The 17,372-nt window shown below is 38.7% G+C and overlaps 1 protein-coding gene across 4 annotated transcripts in view; it reads right to left on the bottom strand.

The window, feature by feature from the left end:
* The window catches only part of slc5a6a (solute carrier family 5 member 6a), a 66,729-nt gene extending 49,369 nt beyond the window's left edge, over positions 1-17,360 (bottom strand). The window contains exon 1 of one of the 4 annotated variants that reach the window (XM_057822252.1): positions 17,223-17,360. The gene's annotated coding sequence lies outside the window, so the exon portion shown is untranslated. The other 3 variants (XM_057822251.1, XM_057822254.1, XM_057822253.1) reach the window with 3 other exon arrangements.
* Between the last annotated feature and the right edge of the window lie 12 nt (positions 17,361-17,372).

Below are 17,372 nucleotides of genomic sequence, written 5' to 3'. Positions count from 1 at the left end.
ATCACTTAGGGAGTGTAAAAATATTCACATATTTAAGTTGCACTATAAACAATTCAATCAATTCAAAATATATTCAGGGAGGGTCTTAAATGTATATATATGTTTGTGGAAGTCTTCTTACCATATTGGTATGGATATACGAAATATAAGTGTGTGTGTATATAACTACACACACACTTATATATATATATTAGAGCTGAAACGAGTACTCGAGCAACTCGAGTAACTCGAGTTTAAAAACTGATCCGAGTAATTTTATTCACCTCGAGTAATCGTTTATTTTGACAGCTCTAAGCATCACGTTTTGCTCGGACTACTTTTAATGCGGGACAACGCGCTGTCACGTGCGGAGAGGAAGAAGGGGAAAAAAAAACACTTACTGCAGCTGACAGCCGCCACAAACGACGCCGACGTTGCCAAATACTAGCCCGCACGATGCTACGTTGGTAACAGCTAGCGTCTGATGCGTCTCATAAAGATCACATGTATGTTGAACTAGATGCGCAATGACAAACTCGGCCGCGTCTGGGCAGCGTTATTAAACAGCCGCCATCTTAAAGCAGTACAGCGCTAAGCGCTAATAAAGAGCGCTAAGCGCTAATAAATAAGATTAACGTTACTGTCGGTACTAGCTCACGTAAAGTTAGCCCTGCGGAGGACTAGGTTTCAATTAATTATGACCACTGTCGTTGCGTGGCTAACGTGTCTTACATACAGGCTTTAACATAACATAGCATTGTGGAGTGATGAGGGTGTAAAATAAAAACTTAATCATGCTAACTATCAATTTTAGCTCTGTAGTCATTGCTGGATAAAACACCAAGTAGCACTGGTCCCTAATGTGCTCCAGTACAGCCTGTATCATACATTTATTTTGAACACTGCAAAAACTCAAAATCCTATCAGGACTTACAGTTTAGGCTAACTTAAAACTTAACTAGAACTTAAAAATGGCTTGACACAAAGAGAAATTCAATTGAAACACGTGGGGAAAAATCCTAACTTTTAAGTGATGTGTGTTATCAAGCGTAACGGCATTTTTAGGTAATATATATATATATATATATATATATATATATATATATATATATATATATATATTTTTTTTTTTTAAATAAGATCTAAAAGTTTTTTGAGTGAAAGCAGTGAATTAGTCTTTTTTTTTTAATTCTAGCTACAATATACATCGAAAATAGACATTGATTGACTGAAAATGGTTCAAGATTAGATGTAATGTCTTGTTTTCTCATGTATATTTATAATTGCTCTTCACCTAAAAATATATTTGGTTTATCCGATTACTCGATTAATCGATAGAATTTTCAGTCGATTACTCGATTACTAAAATATTCGATAGCTGCAGCCCTAATATATATATATATACATATTTTTGTTGTTGCTCTTTGTTTTCTCTATTGCTGACTGAGGGAATTGGCATTGAGGGTTCTGCCCTCCCGTTACATGTGTCGGGGAAGGATGTATACTATGTAACATGTAAAAAAAAAAAAAAAAAACCAGGTTGCAGGAAAAGAGTTTATTTATTTTGATGATAATTGAGAACTCGGGGTGGGATTTAATAAGTTTTCTTCGTCTCACTCCCTTTCAGGCATTTTTTTTTTTTTTTTTTTTCTCTGTGTTCCTTGAAAGCAAAGAACTGAATTCGTGAAGATGAATGTAACTGCCTGAAATGAATTAAAAAATAAATAAATAAAAAAAGATGTTGCTGCTATTATCCTAACCCACTACACAGCAACAGAGGACCACACAGCAAACATGCTCTCTCAAAGCGCTACAAGCCTTGCAGCGCTCCAAAAATAAAGCACACTTTTCCGCCCACCTCCCATCATTATTTCCAAAATATTGTAGTGATACAAAATGGCAAAACTGCTACAACAGACGCACTGATTGCACAGGATTAAATATACGGGACTGTATTGCAGATCCATCAATTAAACATCTCTTTTACTGTAGTCAATAAGATTTATATTTTTTATCACATAATGTTTCCATAATCATGAAAGGATATGAAAATCCTATGAAATCCTCTGCCCACACAAAATAGGACATTCAGCAATGCAAAGTTGCTTAGCAACACAGGGACAATGATTGTATACATGTATATTGTATTTATGTATGTATTACACCATATCACAGAAAAAAATTAATAAAATGTGTTTCCTGGCTTGTAATCATTTTATTTGTGTTGACTGGCTCCAGGCATGTGCCGGTATGATATTCTGACGGTATGATAACCTTAAACCAAACTATCACAGTCTCACAGTGTCACGGTATTGCAATTACAGCTGGAAAATGTGTTACTTTGAAATCTTGGTTAAAAAACAAATCCATTGAACAGGATATTTATTTTTCAAAACATATTAGAAAATTGGAACAAAAGTATAATATTACGTTAAAATAAAAAAAATAAAAAATTAATAATGAAAATAATAAAATATTCTAAATTAAAATAAATGCAGTCCCAGTGTTTCCCACAGGATTTAAGGAGACTGTGGTGGGAGGGTCTCTGACCATAGGATTTTTTGAAACTGTGGTGGTGGGCTGCATCGGAGTCGGACAGCCACACCATGTCGTGCCACGGCGAATTTTTTTTTTTTTTCCATTATTTTTCCCCCCAAGAAGAACCATAACAAAGATATATTTGAAATATTTCATTAGCTAGGCTAATGTTATAGCTCTCAGCTACGGTACATGTATGTAAAATGCGTTGCTGATTACAGCTACTTTACCCTATGTAATAATGCGACTTTTTTTCTCGTAGCAATAGTACGACTTACATCTCGTAGTGACTCAGGGTTGGCAACCCAAACTGTTGAAAGAGCCATATTTGACCCCCCCCCCAAAAAAACCAAACAAACTGATAAAGTATGTCTGGAGCAGCAAAAAATTAAAAGCCTTGTACAAGCCTTATAATTATCAATACTAGCTATATTAGCCTACTATAAAAATGACTTAAGTTGGCTAGAAATACATAATTAGCCTTCATGATTAAATGTTTATTTTCCCTGCAGTGGATCCTATAGCGCACCACGTGACTACTCTGTTGTACGATGACACCACAAGTTTAACTTCATTACAATATTAATGAGTTGAAAGACTGTTTGTATCATGTTTGTCCTCCTAGAAATCCTATTAAAACAAAAAATATATTTCCCTCCCCCATCTTTTTCCATAAAAAAAAAAAAAAAAAAAAAAAAAAGCTCCGAAGCAGCACTAAAGAGCCGCATGCGGCCCAAGAGCCGCGGGTTTCAGACCGCCGTCGTAGCCCTCCTTTTTCCTTTTTATTTGACCCTCATAAGTACTACATTACCACAACTATAACAGTCCTTCTGTCAACTGACCCATTTCCAGGACTGGGGGAATTCTAATGGCCGTGTAAAGAGTTTTTCTTGATTCGGTGAGAAGGTGAATAGTTTTTTCCCCTTTGTTCGTGAACTAAATTTCCACACGAACGCACATCGAGGTACCATTAACTTAGCAAGGAGAGGTATGAGAGTCATTTTTCGAGTGTCCCAGAGCTCGCGAAATTGGGGGGGGTGGGGGTCGCATTTATCCAACTTTCGTCAGCCGTAATTGTCTGAAGTTGGCGCGTCGGTGTTGTGCCGAAAAATAGCCACTCCACGCGAAATGTCCCCCCGACGGGAGCGGCCACACGTCACTCGTACAAACAGCCTTTTCTTACCAATCGATGGACACGGAAACGACGTTCTTGTCCCGTGAATATGTATCATTTTACTCTGCTTGAACTAATAAATACTTTACTGTGACCAATGCTCTGAAAATAGAGCAAGGCTTTATTTTGGGCCCCGCCTCTCCGCGCAGTTCAATCAAAGTTTGCTTTCCGTCCAAGACGGCCGTCCACCGCTCACTTTCGCCGAAAAGTCCGATCCAAACTATTGTAATGCCCCGGATATGGGGAAGAAGGAGAGAAGTCTGTATTTGCTTACCCACTTGATTGTGGTAACAATAATAAAGAAAAACAATAACAAAATAACAGCGGGCTGCTACGACATGCGCCCGCTATCTCTCGCTATCTCGCTCGTTCTCCCATTCTTCCTACTCGTTCCCCTTGCGTCTCTTAAATAAATAAATAAATAAAATACTACTCTAAAATGCTGCTCTCGCTCGCGCGGGTAGTAGAGTGGAGTGGGCTACAGCTGTGTAATCGGCTGACTGACGCATCTAATTAGTATGTTTGTTTTTTTTTTCCGCGAGGGGGGGGGGGGGGGGGGGCGCAAACGAGACTGTGGCAGGCCGGCACAGTCTCGTTCATTGGTGGGAAACACTGCAGTCCTTTAGGTGAGCCTAAACTAGTACTTCTCAAATAGTGGGGCGCGCCCCCCCAGGGGGGCGCAGAGCGATGCCAGGGGTGGCGCATGTGACCTCAGGGAACATGCTTTTTTTTTTGCCGTACTAGAATAAAGTGTACTTGCGCATCCACTCAGTGGGTGGCAGTGGCGCTCTCATTTTCAAAGCGCGCGCAGTATTTTTGAAGTAAGCAAGAGCACACAGAAGAGAGATATGAAGAGCTGTGCGCCGTTTTCGAAAGCCGTTTTCACGCAGCGACCCACAGTCTTCGCCGGTTCTCACGTGTCCGCCCGTGAAGTGCCATTTTCGGCTTGGGATCATCACGACGACCGCCCTCACCTACGGTTCTCCCTCGGCCACCGAGAATGCGCTTTTTTTCGGGCCGTTCGCCTTTTGGCTTTGACATTTAATACAGTGGTAGATGAGGAAAGACCACTGTTTACTGTGTCTAAAAATGATTATAGCGGACAGCCGGACGCCAAATCAATTAAGACGCCACTTAAAGACATTAGACCCCAATCTCATTGATAAGCCGCTTGGTTGTTTTTCAGCGAAAACGTGCCGAATATTGCCAATAATCGTCCCGCATTGTCAGTGTTATATAAGTAAACCAATGAGCACTGTTAGCATGCTCAGTGCAAAATAACCCCACACCATTGCAAACTGGAGGCGATACTGTGAGCAGCTAAAATAAAAACTGTCCTTCTGTCCAAAGACTCTTTTTTTTTTCTCTTCTATTCAATTTTGTTTTTTTCGGTCAAATTTTTTTGGCATATTTTTAATTCAGGCAAATTGATGCGCGTTAAGTCTTTTCTGTTACAAACAAAACAATGCTGATAAAGTTATACTTTATAAGTTGATCTCTGTTATTTTCTCTAATAGGAAAAAAGGACACAATGTGAGGCAGAGGCGTACTTATAATAGTAATATTATAGACAAATGATACTATTTACGAAACATTTACGTCTTCCTTGGGGGGGACGTAACAGAAAATAATTGAGAAGCACTGGCCTAAACCCACAGCCACAGCATTATTACCATCAGAAAATAATTGAATTATTTTCCATAAAAAGCACATGTGTGACTCGTATCATGTTTACATTATACACACACTCTCTTTCTCAACACAGACAGTTGGCAGAGAAAAAAAACACGTTTTACCACCGCTAGACACACTTAAGACGCTGGAGTTAAGTCTCGAAACTGGTGGGAAACGTTCATGAGAGTTTACTGACCCGTCTGTAACTTTTCTGTAGCTGAAATATTCTCATACCAGCAATTTCAATTTCTTCTATGGGGGAAAATGTTTAGGAGTTTCACCTTCTTCAGCCATCGTGTAGCACAGTTGACTCACTGGCACTGAGCAACAACCGGTGGAGGAGGGTTGAGCCTTACAGCTGCAAGCGAGGGATTTCTCCATGCATTTTTGGGACATAAAAATGAGCTAATACCTTAGGGACGGTATGACGGAAAAATTTTGCGGTTTTCAAACCAAGGTATGTATACCTTGAAACCAGTAATCGGCACATGTCTACTTGGGTCCAAACTTAATTAAAAAGTGCCACTAAATAGGTAAAAGTTTGGTTTTGCTAAAATTAGAGGTTATATTCCAAATTTCAGATTTTACTTTCTAGTTATGCAGAAAATATGTAAGTTAAATGTCATGTCTTTGTGTTCCTGGTCAAACTAATTCTTCAAAATAAGGAGGAAAATGTGGACCCCCCCCCCCCCCCCCCAAACAGTTCATGGCTTCTAGGTAGGTTTAATTGAAAATGATGTACTGCTTTCCCTGCTGAGTCTACTATCTAGGGGTGCACGATATCGATAACTTCCTGGTCCTTAAGGCCGATGCCGATACGATAGCCGATAATATATAATTTTTCAAAGTATATTCACCTCAGTTTTTGAACACCTGTAGGTCAAAAATACTGGTGGTGGATTCAGCATAGATTTGCCTTTGACCTAACCAGAATTTTCATGACATGAACATTATTATAATGAAAAAAGAAAGACAACAACAGTTTTGACTTCAAATAAAGCGCCCATATTATTTTTTTCAAATAAATATAATTTGAGTCAACCACAATCAATCAGTCAATATCATTGACGATGTGTTCTCCTGAACAATAAGCACAGAGTTAAAACAAACATGAACCCAACAGGTTTTGTGCTTTGTCAGCAGATAAAACATTTGGTGCAACAGGAGAGAAGACTTTTGTCATCTTGGTCCATGAAACAACTTTCTTAACCTGGCTATTATAGGACAGCAGGCCGATCAATAATCAAAAGGCCTCTCAATAACTTGTAAACAAAACACTGTAAAATGCAAACATTTGCTAATTGCCATAGTAAGGTTCATCACTCAGTGATGGAAAAATAAGGCCTTAGAACAGTAACAAAACTTTGCATACTGGCAAAACAGGAGTGGAAACAAATGCACACATCCCAATCCACAGACACCGTGTGAAAATTAATATTACCATAATTTCTTGAATATAAGGCGCACCGTGTATAATGCGCACACCAACTTTACCTGTAAAATCTAAGGAAAATTTTTGTACCCATGTATATAGCGCACCCTAATTTTAGGACCAATAAATATCAGTCTCGTGTCTCGAACTTTTATAAATTAAGCGGTTGCAGCAATTTTTATTTCATTTGAAAATCCTTTTTTTTTTTTTTTTTTTTTTTTTTTTTTAAACAGAATATTAATTTTCTGTGGTAAAATTGGTCACAGTATACGGTAATAATTTTCACAAAGTAAGGAGTTGTAGCGAGTTTTAACAGAATTCACCTGCGGAACTAATGTTGGCAAGTTGTGTAGTTCCCGGGGGGAACAGTTTAGTTAAGGGAACAGCCGGAAGTAAACAAACGTGGGCAAGATAGGGCGATAAGAGCTTTGGCGGACTTTCTAGTTGCCACCAGGCTGAGATGGATGTAAACGTCATTACGTGATTTGGTCACATTGTGAAAGGCAGCAATGTGCCAGTAGGCATCGAGTCTGCCAGAATTCAACAGAAGAAGAAGTAAACAAACGTCTCGCGAGTTGCGTGCAAGACGTACCTTATTACTTTGTGAGTTTCAATTGAAAAAAATATATATATAACGCAGCTTGGCTCCGTGGTTTGACACTCCTCCTCATTCTCCTGTCCTAGCTTGCCACACGGTCAACAGTTATACGAAACGGATCGTCGTATACGTTCTCTTCAAGAAAACGCCGTGTGCCGGCATGTTGCGACGACAAGGTAAGAAAAATGTACCGGTAAATAATAGACAAAAAGTCCAAAAACATTTAATTTTATTAGATGTGAAAAATATAATCATTAAAACAATTATTTACAACATGAAAGTTGATTATTATATAATTGTCGTTCAGATTAGGTAATATTGTGCTGGTCCATGCTTACATTGGAACACGAATCATGATGAATCTCCGTCCCTGTACCCGTGTATAATGCGCACCCGTGATTTTACAAGTCAATTTTGGGGGAAAAAAGTGCGCGTTACTCAGGAAATTACGGTAATAGGCCCGATAATATATAATGCTATCGGATTTATTGGGATGACGTCATAATTCCAATCATCAGACCTGGAGGTGCACGATAATTATCGAATCGATAATTATCGTGCACCTCCAGGTCTGATGATCATCACAAAGTTAGCGTCCTTATAGATGCAACAATATGTGCTCGTCTGTCAATGTTCATACAAAATTGTTGGAAAGTGGAAACATTTATTTATTTTTGGACAAAACTTTTGAATATTACAGACGAAAACATTTTGAGTAACTGTCAACTAAAACTAGACGAAAACTAAACCAAAACTAGACGAAGACGAAAACATTTTGAGATGACTAAAATATGACTAAGACTAATAAGTATTTTCGTTGTATTTTCGATTTAAAAGGGCTGCCAAAAACAACACTATTTGTCATTGTGCGTCATAGGGCTGAACGATATTGGAATAAATTTACATTGCGACTTTTGGGGAAGACTTTGGTCGACTTACCATGTTTTTCCTATTAGTGTATTGCATTCAGTATTTGATTAGATTTTTCCCCCTGGGTTTCCCCCTTGTTTTTCTCATTTATCCTTGTATTCTTAATTTTTTTCTTTATTGTATATTCAAGGTCCCCCGAGAATTTATAAATCTAAATTCAAGACTTTCAAGACCTTTTTTAATGCCATTTCAACTGAAAATTAATACTTTTCTTGCACCCATTATTTAGATCATATTGAATCATATTAAATAAATAAAGCACTGAACATAAAATTTAACCTCAATTACTAAGTGTTTGACAAAAGAATGGACATATATTGAAGATACAATTTAAACACATTTAAAGTAATATTATAAAGTCTGTCAGAATTTTTTTAAACCCACATACGCACACAAAAACTATGGACAAAAAGAGGAGGAGGACAGGACTCAGACCAGCCATCTTCAGTAACAGGCTAGCCGCTAGTGCACCTGCCAAGACCCCAGTAAACATGGCTAACTCTTGAGTTAAAACGGCGAAATTCACATTCATTCGAAAGGCAAACCGAAATGTTTAAGCAGGTCCACTGCCTTCGCATGACCCATAAACTGCAACCTAAAGTATCTGGATGTAACTTGAGCCCCTATCACATACTCCAAAACAACGGGAATATCGCGGGACTTAACCGGGCAGCAGTTGTGTGTGAAAACAATTTCCCGTGTCGACTGACATGGGAAGCAGTGTGCGTGAAAGCAGGCGTTAAATTCCTGGGTCACAGCAGATGGCTGATGACTTAAATATCATAGCGGCGGCCGATGTAACTTTCTCCCTCTTCGCAGTAAGAGGAAAAGCGGTAAACAAACATCGCAATTATAAACATAGCAAGCTGGAAACAGCTAACCGAAAACATGACCAAAATTAAAATGTCAAATATTACGTCGGGCCGGGCCAGGGTTCTTTCTCGCTAACTTTTTGAAATAACTATTAAGCGGCATGGAAAATGAATGAATGAATATATATTAACGATGTATGAATGATAAACTAAGGAATACTTGTTATAAAATAAATAATTTGGATAAAAAAAGAAGGCGCTGTATGGTCATTGCAGAGCCAGAGCGTGCCTATACGCCCTTTTTAATCTTTCCCTCTGCGAGTCCGCAAAACCGCATCTGTTTATTCATATATAACAAACTTTTCCAGCGTTATTTCGTTGTGTAAATAAATTTATAATGATCATAAAAATATGTAGTCTATTTAAACATTAAGAAAATGTGCGCTTTTTTCCCCTGCTAACTGAGAATTCATTACAAAAGACAGGTTTTTATGCAGACATCGTCACAAACGTTATCACACAAAACGCGGGTCGGGCTTTAATACCCGCGGACCAGCTCGGGTCGGGCTGGATTTTTTAGGCCCGATTTTACCTCTATCTTAAAGTCTTAATGAGCTTAAATTGGCTGCAGTTACGAAGTCGGGAATGCTCCCTCCGGAAAAAAGACACGATTTGACCAACATTATGCTTAACAAACTTTTCCAGCATTATTTTATTCTGTAATAATGATATTAAAAATATGCAGACTATTTAAACATTAAGAAAATGTGCGGTTTTTTTTTTTTTTTTTTAGCCAACTGAAAATTCGTTACAAAAGACAGTTACGACATCGGGAACGCTCCCTCTGGAACACAACGCAATATGACCAACATTGTGACAGCCGATGCCGACCAAAAATGACGTAATATCCGAAACAGATCACCAAAGGACTTATTTCAAGTATATGAATGGTGGTCTGTTTTGGTGTTCAGAATCCACAATACTTCTGCCTGTAGGGTTTTCGTTCCACCGACAAACGGACGCATTCCCGATGCAGAGGTGGGTGGATTCTCCGTTTTGCCGGTGATGGTGGTTTGGCACGCACGAGTTGCATTTCGATTTGTAGTGCAGTGCATCGTAAAAATTCTATGCGTCATCCTCGTTATGGATTAAAAAGAAAAAAAACCTTCGTCACGGATATAATTTAGGTTGCACTGAGATGTTAATACCTTTAATCATGTAAAACTAAATTCAATGCTTTTTTAATACTTTTAATAATCTGCGGGGACTCTGACATTCTTTAACAATTAGCATGTTCGTCATTATAAATATGTTATGTTAGTTTTTTTAATTGTTGCAATACAGATTTAAGGTGCTTTAAAATTGCATTTATTAATTATTCATTTATTTATTTAAGAATTGAAACTGCAAAAAAAATGCAAAACTGCAATATTTGATTGTATTCCTATAATACCGTTTAATCCAGGCGAAGGGGGTTTATCTGTGAATGATGAAGATTGCTGTATATAAAAGGGATACAGTAAACCATGTCTCAACACACTTGCTACTTTTATGAAGCAAACCAAACGTTTACGTGTTCAAAAAATAAAAATGATAATCGCACATCCTGCGATAGAACTATTGCGCATGCGGACACCGCGATGGCGATATTCAAACGATATATTGTGGAGGCCTACTGTGTAATGTTTTATTTCGGTTACAATTCAACTCTGAAATGGATTACAGTAATTCCATATGCATATTCTCCTGTTGGAAAAATTGGAGGTGGACTACTCTACTGACAACACACATTTGCATAGCAAAGCATACGCATGCTTTACACAAGTGACTGATCTTCTCTATGGACTCACTTCTGTTTTTTTTCCCTATCTACGACAAAAAACTGTCAATAATGTCAGTAAACATTAAACCTCGAGTTGGACCCTGGACAAAGTGAAATCATCAGACGCTCACAGATCACGTTTCAAGCAGCTGCCATAAAATGTGGGAAGAACAACAGTCGTCAGCAATGATTAATGTTATTTGGAATAAAAACACAAACTTCACAGCACTAAAAATGGATCGTAAATGTGACATGAGCCGTCACACATTGGCCTTTATGACTCCTGTTGAGACTTTAGATAGCAAAATAGTCCTTGGTGGGGCATTGTGACATCACTATCTTGCAGAAGAGGAGATTGTAAGGGAGGTCGGAAAACTTTCTCAATCTTACTAACCACTTTCACCTCATAAGATTAGAGAATTTTCTAAATGACACTGAAGAACCCCAATTTTGTAAAAAAAAAAAAGTATTTTTCGGACTATAAGACGCTACTTTTTTCTTGCCATTTCTACCCTGCGGCTTTTATTAGGAAGTGGCTTACTTATGGATTTTTTTTGTATGACAAGAGAGCTTCATATTTTTTGTTAAAAATAATAAAATTGGATAATTTGACATACTTTTAAAAAATGACTTTCCAAATTTTGCCATGACATAGCTCTCACTCGCTACAGGAGCACCGATAAAGTTGCCAGAAGCTTGTCAGACTTAATAACTTTTTAGATGAATATGGATCCATCTGATACTATATGCTGCGACAAAAGAACAAATTTAAATGGATGGGAATCCACTATTTGCTATGACAGGAGAACACGATGCTAGTGTTGATTAAGTTTAGAAGGCAAGGTAAATATCGTTGCAAATGTTTTTTAAAGTTAGTTTTTAAGCATTCAGACAACACGTGTTGGTGATGTTATTGTGTGTTTATCTGGTTAGCAAATATATTTTTGATCAATGATATTTTTCTGTCTAACATCTATGTAAATATCCAATGTTAAGATATGGACACCTGCGGCTTATAGTCAGGTACGGCATATATGTGGATTTATTTCTAAAATTGGTGAAATTTGGCCGTTGCGGCTTATAATCAGATGCGATTTATAATCCAGAAATTACGGTAGTGGGGGTTTACACGTGATTGTTGTTCTACAATCCGCCATTAAATTGAGTTTTTGAGCTTGTTACACTTATTGAGAGCCAGCATAACTCAATCGAGACGAATTTTTGTTCGCTTTCGAGTTGTGCTTAACCAATCGAAATACCAGGATTCAGGGGCGGACTGGGACTAAAAAGCAGCCCTGGACTTTGACTCAGCCCAGCCCACAAGAATTGCTATACGAAGGGAAACACCGACCCCCTAGGGGGTTCGGGGGCATGCCCCCCCGGGGATTTAAAAAAAAATTTTTTTTTTTCAATCAATCAATCAATCAATCAACTTTATTTGTATAGCACATTTAAAAATCCGCCAAGGAGACCAAAGTGCTTTACATAGCAAAACACAGCAAAATAAGTCAACTTTGAAAGATAAAACAAACACATAAAATAAAATAAATAAAAGACGAGGTCATAAACTGTCATTGCACATTAAAAGCTGACGAAAAATAAAATGTTTTAAGACGTGATTTAAAATCCGTAAGTGAGGGGGCCTGTCTAATAGTAAGTGGTAATTGGTTCCACAGCCTGGGCGCCATCACCGCAAATGCACGGTCACCCCTAAGCTTCAGCCTTGATCTTGGGACTACTAGAAGCAGGTGGTCAGCTGATCTGAGGGTTCTGGTTGGACTGTAAGGCTGAAGCAGTTCTGACGAATATGGCGGCGCAAGATTATTCAAACATTTAAAAACAAATAATAATATCTTAAAATGTATTCGGTAATGTACCGGGAGCCAGTGAAGAGATGCTAAAATTGGGGTGATATGTTCACGCCTGCGGGTTCTAGTTAGGAGTCGAGCAGCAGAGTTTTGTACAAGTTGCAGACGGGCCAGTGCCGCCTGACCGACACCTGCATACAAAGAATTACCGTAATCCAGCCGAGTTGTGACAAAAGCATGAATCAATTTTTCCATATCAGAGCGTGAAACAATAGATTTCACCTTAGCAATCTGGCGAAGCTGATAAAAACAGTCCCGAACAACACAAGAAATCTGCTTCTCAAATTTAAAATCAGCATCAAATTGGACCCCTAGATTTTTGACATAATTCTTAAGAAACGGAGACAATGAACCGAGGTCAACATTCAGGGAGGCCTGGCTACTCGGTTTGAACACCATGACTTCAGACTTACTGTCATTCAAACTTAAAAAAATTACATGAGAGCCACGACTTTATATCGTTGAGGCATTCAATAAGTTGACAGAAAGTGCCATTCTGCGCCAATGGAAAATAGATCTGACAGTCATCAGCATACAAATGAAATGAAACACCATGTTTTCTAAAAACAGAACCAAGAGGCAATAAATAAAGTGAAAATAAAAGAGGGCCGAGAACAGATCCCTGGGGAACCCCATGTGGAAGCGATGCCTTTTTGGACATGAAATTGCCCATTTTCACACAAAAACTCCGTTCATTTAGGTAAGACTTAAACCATTCAAGAGCGACACCTTGAATACCCACACTGTGTTCAAGACGAGAAATTAAAATCTGATGGTCTACGGTATCAAATGCTGCAGATAAATCTAAAAGAACTAAAACAACAAACTTGCCAGAGTCTGTTGCCAGAAGTATATCATTTGATACTCTTAAAAGTGCCGACTCAGTGCTGTGGAGGGATTTAAAACCAGACTGAAATGGTTCCGAAATCTGGTTTTCTTCAAGGAATGGTAGCAGCTGACTATAGATAACCTTTTCTAGTATTTTAGAGATGTATGGAAGATGAGAAATGGGCCTAAAATTTGAACAGAGGGTGGAGTCTAGGCCTCTCTTCTTCAATAAAGGTTCTACTACTGCATGCTTAAAGTCACATGGCAATGTGCCAGTAAGGAGACTACAGTTAATAATTTTTAAGACGTGTGGAGCAATGATGTCAAAAACCTCTTTAAATAAGCGAGGGGGAATTACATCGGAGGGGGAACCGGAGGGCTTTATATTACTAACAATGTTTTCGACAAAAGAAGAAGAAACTTGCTCAAACTGGGCGAAAACAGATGAACAGCGCATGGGAACGGAGGGATCATTGCAAAATGGTGAAATAGAGGCTCTAGTTGTAGCAACTCTGTCAATAAAGAATTGAAGAAAGCGGTCACATTTTTCATTTGATGCATCAGGATCTAGGGAAATTGGAGCATCGAGGACAGAATTTATAGTTTTGAAGAGAGCACGGGGATTATTACTACTAGCAATAATTTCCGATAGGTACTTGTGCTTCTCAGCTTTCACAGTCTTCTGATATTTCACCAAGCAGTCTTTTAGGATCTCCCAGGACACATTTTATTGTAAAATGCATCAATTTCGTGCACTTTGAGAAAAAATGAAGAAAATGTGTCTAGACTGTGACTGTCTGACTTGAGGCGCTCAAAGTACTGCAAGGCTGAACTGGAGTTTGATTCATTTTCTGTACTAGCTCTATGATCAACCTGAATAAACAAATGAAAGAATTTATTTTTCAAAGCAAGTTTTATGTATCCAATTGATTATAATATATCTCTATATATCTCTGTCTATAAAATGACTTCATTGTTTATGCCATAATTCAGTGGTCTCCAAACTATTACACATAGGGCCGCAGCGGGCGAGGGATTTCATTCCAACAAAACAAGACAACACGTATCCACCAATCTGGTGTCTTACAAGTGTAATCAGTTGATTGCAGTCAGGTGCTGCTTGTTTTAGCAGAAACTTCTTTGGTTAAACTGTCGGTACTCGATCGGTTGAAACAAAAACCAGGCCCCACAGCGTCCCTTGAGGACCGGTTTAGAGACCCCTGTTGTGTTGATTTAAATGTGATTTTTATGGTCTTCATGTGATGTAAAGCACTTTGAATTGCCTTGTGTTGAATTGTGCTATATAAATAAATTTGCCTTGCCATAATTAATCTTGCCATACAAATAATAAATTTCAATGAAAATACAATAAACATTTCAAGACAAATCCTGTATACATAACCTTCATTGGAAAGTATTAACCTTAAAACAAAACGATATATAAATGATTAATATATATAACATCAATTTAACTACCTAAACTTTAAAGTAAAGTTTATTAATATTTTGTTATATTTCTTCTGAATTAATATTGCTGCTGCGTGTGCATACGTTGTTTTACAGCTAAAATATTTTTCTTAGGAGAGTGCTAGTAGGACTAGCATACTGTAACTTGACACGATTGCAAACGGGTACATGGGCTAGCTGGCACTAACCCTTTAATTGTCATTTATTTCATTTAAAATGTAGCTACCTGGTGGATAACTGCCAGTATACCGAGCAAGTAACCCTCTTCATCACTACTTACTTTCCCTGCGTTTGTCTGGGGAAGTTCCATATCGTTACCCCCCTCCCTCTTCTTTTCTCTCTCCCTGCACCGGTTGCACGTCAGAGCGGCTGCCGCTCCCACACTCAGCATCGCCGGGGGCTGGGCTGTTGACTTGTTACCCGACGTGGCCGTTGCAGCTTGCGAAAATATTTGTCAATTTATGACATTTTAATGCTTCGCTCTCCAGTTTCTTTAATTTTTTCTCCCTAACCTTCTCAGCGCCACCCTTCTCTTTTCTTTTTTTTGCCACCACCATTCGTATTGACGCATGTTGCTATTTTGCTTCCACAAGGATCCAATGAAGGCTACTCTGTGCTTTCTTCGTTCTTCTATCAGATTGGCAGTGCCAGGCGCATTGCTGCCACCTGTCGGATTGGATGCGAACTGTAGTTAATCAGAGGATAGGGGGGATAAAAACAGTGATGTATAATGAATGGCGGCCGCCGGCCGTCCAGGGCACCGGCCGTTCTGTGATCCTCCAGAACCCACAGATTACCAGTCCGCCCCTGCCAGGATTGTTACACTGCTATAGTTTTAACACACATACATACACTGGATTGCTCTTTACAAATTGCTCGAGGTTTATTTAGGCTGAAATTATGTATCATACTAGGTTGTGCACTGAAAATATAATCATACGTGACTCAGTAAGATGAGCGTCAAAATAACAGAGCTTTATTTTTTATTTAAATTTTATACTCACGTGCATCAATTATCAATCCTATATCTGCAGGTGATCACGTCATCATCCCAACCGGCAAGTAATAATTTCCGCCTAATGACGTTAGTTCTAAGCGACAATATGTAAGAGAACTACATGTCCCAAACAATTCTAAGACACTTATTTGATTCATGGAGTATTTATTTCTAGCTTTATATATTTGTGTCGTGTATATAGCACTGTGCGACTTCCGCTTCCCTGTAAACACAACTGGAATCGCTGATATTAATACCAATCACGTGTCTCCTTATATGCCAAGTACCAAAGACGGATGCTACAATTGGCTAATTGGTACGCACGCGCTCGCCTTGCCATTCATTCGCGCTTAGTATTACCGCCTAGCTAAATTAATTGCTATATTCCAGCTTTCATTTCTTGACTGCCCCTGTGTATTTAATGGCATAGGTTTGAAGAAGCGAGGTGCTTAAAGTCTAAAGTTACGACAAGCACAGCTTACAGCAGACCAATTTGACATGTGGTACTGTCGACCAGTCTAAACTTTGCTAAAGCTTTGCTAAGCTGTACTACACGAGTTAAACCCGCAGATCTTAACGTCGACCTTATTTTCATAAACCACTTTTACGTTTGGAAAAAATTGTGTTCTTACCTTCCTGCGCTGATGAAATACAGCAATAAGTTACATTTGGTCGTGTAGGTTAGTGAGGTAGGTCACACGTTATTGGACCGCCCCACTCTGACACTGTGTTGCATTCACTTGCACTTAGTAGACTAGCACTTCGCAGGTCGGGCTCCATTTTAAAAAATACTGTATTAACAAGTATTTAGTCATGTTTCTTAAATTGTCCTCGCACTGGTTCACCGCGACAATGCATTATGAACGTTCCTATGCCGTCGAATGCATTCATAACACATACTGTTGGCGAAACACTGCGGAATATATATATCACTAATGAGAAAAAAAATGCTCCTTGGGATCGTGCAGTATTATAAAATTGTTTACAGACATCAATCACCATTGGCAGCGATGCGTTTGGCGAACTGTGTCGTGACAGCAGCCGAGGGAATAAAACAAACGTTCTCCCGTGGTAATCGTGCACAATGACATCTCTTCACTTACCTTATCTTCTTTCCTAGACATTGATTTGGGTTCACTTTGATCGGTGCATCTTTTGACGAAACACAATCCTCCAGATAAATGAGTGCAGCATTTTCCCCCAGCTGCCAGATTGTATCCCCCTCAAACTGATGACGCATGGCTCTTCTGTAA

The sequence above is a fragment of the Corythoichthys intestinalis genome, chromosome 19 (genome assembly GCF_030265065.1).
Source record: "Corythoichthys intestinalis isolate RoL2023-P3 chromosome 19, ASM3026506v1, whole genome shotgun sequence".
In the NCBI taxonomy this organism is placed as follows: domain Eukaryota; kingdom Metazoa; phylum Chordata; class Actinopteri; order Syngnathiformes; family Syngnathidae; genus Corythoichthys; species Corythoichthys intestinalis.
Note: the sequence above shows the minus strand (reverse complement) of the source record. Positions and strands in the feature narration are given on the sequence as shown.